The sequence below is a fragment of the Triticum aestivum genome, chromosome 6B (genome assembly GCF_018294505.1).
Source record: "Triticum aestivum cultivar Chinese Spring chromosome 6B, IWGSC CS RefSeq v2.1, whole genome shotgun sequence".
In the NCBI taxonomy this organism is placed as follows: domain Eukaryota; kingdom Viridiplantae; phylum Streptophyta; class Magnoliopsida; order Poales; family Poaceae; genus Triticum; species Triticum aestivum.
This window is the reverse complement of record NC_057810.1, coordinates 445,415,317-445,421,107: the sequence shown is the minus strand read 5'-3', so window position 1 is coordinate 445,421,107 and position 5,791 is coordinate 445,415,317.

The window sequence follows — 5,791 nt, the reverse complement described above, 5'->3', positions numbered from 1 at the left end:
GCACAAGTGAACAATACTATAGTACTACTAGTAGTAAGTAGGAGTCGTACAATAGTCACCTTAAATAGAGAGTTTCTTTTCTTTAATGCCACGTACACAAATTGAAACACTTGTTGTGGAAAAAAAAATATAATCACTCCACTATATATGGACGCAGGGGCCTGAGCGCTTGCTTTACTAGGGTTGCTCTCTTCATTCTCTCATCCTCTCCAAATATAAACAAGACAGCGGTAGTGACATTTTATGTCTGCTCACCGCTGGTCATAGATCCGGCTGGATCCCTTTAGCCGGTGTGTTAGAGGACTAAAAGTTAAAACGTTCATGTGGTCATCGCCGCCGAGGTAGGAAACCCACAGCTGCCGGAGGGGCCTGATCCTCTGCCCATGCCGTTCTCTCCGACACAACGCTGGCTCGGGAGGTCCTCCGACCCTTCTTCCTCCCCGCCGTATTGTTTTTGATCCGACCTGCCGCCGCCGACATCCCGGCGACCCTCAGGTATAAGTTCTTCAAAAGCGGCCTTGCTCTACTGCCCCAGCTCCCCACGTGTCTGCATGTGCATCTTTTTCTACTCCCATCAGCTCTTCCAAAGCCACCTAAATTTTTAGTATTATTAGAGGTAAAGCTACTTCATGCATTCGAATCTAGGGCTTTGTTCAAACAACGAAGAAAGGGGGGAACGTTGTAGCATGAATCTAGGACTTGATTCAAAGAGGAGATAATATGGTGAAAGTAGTAGAGACCGGATACCTAACCGGTCTCTTGGTTGAAAAGGGAAATAATGGGAAAACGCAGTACAAACTGGATAAGGAACATATCTATTATTGGTTGAAAAAAGGATAGAAAGTGGCGGCTGGTGGACAAGTGAACAGAGTATGTCCAGGATTAGATTTGCTGCCATCACATAGTAAAAGGTCTCGAGGATTATATTTGCTGCCCTCACATAGTAAAAGGTCTCAGGATTAGATTTGCTGCCCTCACATAGTAAAAGGTCCCAGGATTAGATTTGCTTCCCTCACATAGTAAAAGGTCTCCAGGATTAGATTTGCTGCCCTCACATAGTAAAAGTTCTCCACGATTAGATTTGTTGCCCTCACATAGTAAAAGATCTCTAGGATTAGATTTGCTACCCTCACATAGTACAAGGTCTCCAGGATTAGGTTTGCTGCCCTCACATAGCATGAACAAACTCGACATCACCACTTTATGCCTCCTTGTAGGTACATTGTGCTGATGCGTCCACTGTCGCATGTCTTTATACCAACCTTTTGCTATTGTTAATGTAAGGGCGCATGTAAAATGAAGCGATTACACTGTTACCTTAGGGACATGTCTAACCAGTGTTATTGTTAATCTAATGCCTCAAGTGATAAGATGCAATTAAACTGTGTTACAAATGGCACTCCTGCTGTTTTCCCCAATATCATAAGTAAGTTGCTCCTTTACACTACTGAGTGTCCCGGTGTCCCCACGGTCCCATGCCCTTAAACCAACTCTTTAGCTGTTGTTGATTTACTGTGTCTGGTAAGCAAGCAATGCCAACATTAAAGTAATCCCATATTTAAGGAATCTCATTGTTGATCGTAATGCTTCTGGTAACATGAAGCATTGCTGACATTTTAAAATTTCTATTGTCCTTGCGTGATTGCGATGAACATAATTAAGATGCTTCTTTTCACTTTTTATAAGTTTCGTATATTCTTATTGGCCAGCAACTGTTTACTTTCTATCTTTTTGTGCAGATAGGGATATCCATTTCACCTTGTTGCTATTGTGACCTTTTGGTGAACTGGACAAAACCCTTTTTTGGAATGAGTGTCTTGTGCAGTACAACTAAAATGTGACGTGGGCAACATCTCTCAATTTTGGTGGAACTGCACAAAATGGTGATTGGAGTTTCCAAAATCTCCATCAAGTTCTGCTGGTAATCTCGTGCAACATTTTATTAGCCTTTGCAAGATGGAGCCGTCACTGTCACCACAATCGCACTTTATTTTAGTGGAACTGCACAAAAGGATAAGAAAATTATAGTTGCACCTTACATGAGCCGGACAACAAACCTTAATGTTCCTCAATTTTAGTGCAACTACTAAAGAAGAACCTGCCAGCTCACGAGAGCAAGTACTTCTTGCTAGCTGAATGATGCAATCTTTGCTTCATTTCAGGTGAACTGCAGAAAAAGGCGCATGAATTGAATCATGGAACTCCAGGCAGACCTCATCCTAGTGGAGCTGCAAGTTGAGTTCAAGGAGGCCGCTATTAAAGCGAAATCATGCTCTCCTGTCTCGTTGTTTGTGTTGTGCAAACAGGAATACTCTATTGGAAATATGCCCTAGAGGCAATAATAAATTGATTATTATTATATTTCCTTGTTCATGATAATCGTTTATTATCCATGCTAGATATGTATTGATAGGAAACTCAAATACAGTGTGGATACATAGACAACACCATGTCCCTAGTAAGCCTCTAGTTGACTAGCTCGTTGATCAATAGATGGTTATGGTTTCCTGACCATGGACATTGGATGTCATTGATAACGGGATCACATCATTAGGAGAATGATGTGATGGACAAGACCCAATCCTAAGCATAGTACTAGATCATGTAGTTCGTATGCTAAAGCTTTTCTAATGTCAAGTATCATTTCCTTAGACCATGAGATTGTGCAACTCCCGGATACCGTAGGAGTGCTTTGGGTGTGCCAAACGTCACAACGTAACTGGGTGGCTATAAAGGTACACTACAGGTATCTCCGAAAGTGTCTGTTGGGTTGGCACGAATCGAGACTGGGATTTGTCACTCCGTGTAAACGGAGAGGTATCTCTGGGCCCACTCGGTAGGACATCATCATAATGTGCAAAATGTGATCAAGGAGTTGATCACGGGATGATGTGTTACGGAACGAGTAAAGAGACTTGCTAGTAACGAGATTGAACAAGGTATCGGGATACCGACGATCGAATCTCGGGCAAGTACAAATACCGTTAGACAAAGGGAATTGTATACGGGATCGATTGAGTCCTTGACATCGTGGTTCATCCGATGAGATCATCGTGGAACATGTGGGAGCCAACATGGGTATCCAGATCCCGCTGTTGGTTATTGACTGGAGAACGTCTCGGTCATGTCTGCATGTCTCCCGAACCCGTAGGGTCTACACACTTAAGGTTCGATGACGCTAGGGTTATAAAGGAAGTTTGTATGTGGTTACCGAATGTTGTTCGGAGTCTAGGATGAGATCCCGGACGTCACGAGGAGTTCCGGAATGGTCCGGAGGTAAATAATTATATATAGGAAGTGCTATTTCGGCCATCGGGACAAGTTTCAGGGTCACCGGTATTGTACCGGGACCACCGGAAGGGTCCCGGGGGTCCACCGGGTGGGGCCACCTGCCCCGAGGGGCCACATGGGCTGTAGGGGGTGTGCCTTGGCCTACATGGGCCAAGGGCACCAGCCCCTAGAGGCCCATGCGCCAAAGGGACAAGAGGAGGGGAGAGTCCTAAGGGGGGAAGGCACCTCCGAGGTGCCTTGGGGAGGATGGACTCCTCCCCCCCCCTTGGCCGCACCCTTTCCTTGGAGGAAGGGGCAAGGCTGCGCCCTCCCCCTCTCCCTTGGCCCTATATATAGTGGGGGGAAGGGAGGGCAACCATACCTAAGGCCTGGCGCCTCCCTCTCCCTCCCGTGACACATCTCCCTCCTCCCGCAGCGCCTAGCGAAGCCCTGTTGGAATCCCGCTACTTCCACCACCACGCCGTCGTGCTGCTGGATCTCCATTAACCTCTCCTCCCCCCTTGCTGGATCAAGAAGGAGGAGACGTTGCTGCTCCGTACGTGTGTTGAACGCGGAGGTGCCGTCCGTTCGGCGCTAGGATCATCGGTGATTTGAATCACGACGAGTACGACTCCATCAACCCCGTTCTCTTGAACGCTTCTGCTTAGCGATCTACAAGGGTATGTAGATGCACTCTCCTTCCCCTCATTGCTGGTTTGTACATAGATAGATCTTGGTGACACGTAGGAAAATTTTGAATTTCTGCTACGTTCCCCAACAGTGGCATCATGAGCTAGGTCTATGCGTAGTTTCTATGCACGAGTAGAACACAAAGTAGTTGTGGGCGTTTATTTTGTTCAATATGCTTACCGTTACTAGTCCAATCTTGTTTCGACGGTATTGTGGGATGAAGCGGCCCGGACCGACCCTACACGTACTCTTACGTGAGACAGGTTCCACCGACTAACATGCACTTTGTGCATAAGGTGGCTAGCGGGTGCCAGTCTCTCCCACTTTAGTCGGAACAGATTTGATGAAAAGGGTCCTTATGAAGGGTAAATAGCAATTGTCATATCACGTTGTGGTTTTGCGTAGGTAAGAAACGTTCTTGCTAGAAACCCATAGCAGCCACGTAAAACATGCAAACAACAATTAGAGGATGTCTAACTTGTTTTTGCAGGGTATGCTATGTGATGTGATATGGCCAACAAGAATGTGATGAATGATATGTGATGTATGAGATTGATCATGTGCTTGTAATAGGATTCACGACTTGCATGTCGATGAGTATGACAACCGGCAGGAGCCATAGGAGTTGTCTTAAATTTATTGTATGACCTGCATGTCATTGAACAACGCCATGTAATTACTTTACTTTATTGCTAACCGGTAGCCATAGTAGTAGAAGTAATAGTTGGCGAGACAACTTCATGAAGACACGATGATGGAGATCATGATGATGGAGATCATGGTGTCATGCCGGTGACGATGATGATCATGGAGCCCCGAAGATGAAGATCAAAAGGAGCAATATGATATTGGCCATATCATGTCACTATTTGATTGCATTTGATGTTTATCATGTTTTTGCATCTTGTTTACTTAGAACGACGGTAGTAAATAAGATGATCCCTTACAACAATTTCAAGAAGTGTTCTCCCCTAACTGTGGACCGTTGCTAAAGTTCGTCGCTTCTAAGCACCACGTGATGATCGGGTGTGATAGATTCTTACGTTCAAATACAACGGGTGTTGACGAGCCTAGCATGTACAGACATGGCCTCGGAACACATGCAATACACTTAAGGTTAACTTGACGAGCCTAGCATGTACAGACATGGCCTTGGAACACAGAGACCGAAAGGTCGAGCATGAGTCGTATAGTAGATACGATCAACATGAAGTTGTTCACCGATGATGACTAGTCCGTCTCACGTGATGATCGGACACGGCCTAGTTGACTTGGATCATGTAATCACTTAGATGACTAGAGGGATGTCTATCTGAGTGGGAGTTCATAAGATGAACTTAATTATCCTGAACATAGTCAAAAGGTCTTCGCAAATTATGTCGTAAGCTCACGCTTTAGTTCCACTTTTTAGATATGTTCCTAGAGAAAATATAGTTGAAAGTTGATAGTAGCAATTATGCGGACACTAGAAAGCTTATTTCCTTAATGCACTGCTCAGTGTACTGAACCCCAAACGTCGTTTGTGGATGTTGCGAACATCAGACATACACGTTTTGATAACTACGTGATAGTTCAGTTAAACGGTTTAGAGTCGAGGCACTAAAGACGTTTTCGAAACATTGCAAAACATATGAGATGTTTCAAGGGCTGAAATTGGGATTTCAGGCTCGTGCCCACGTCAAGAGGTATGAGACCTCCGACGATTTTCTTAGCCTGCAAACTAAGGGAGAAAAGCTCAATCGTTGAGCTTGTGCTCAGATTGTCTGAGTGCAACAATCACTTGAATCAAGTGGGAGTTGATCTTCCAAATGAGATAGTGATGTTTCTCCAA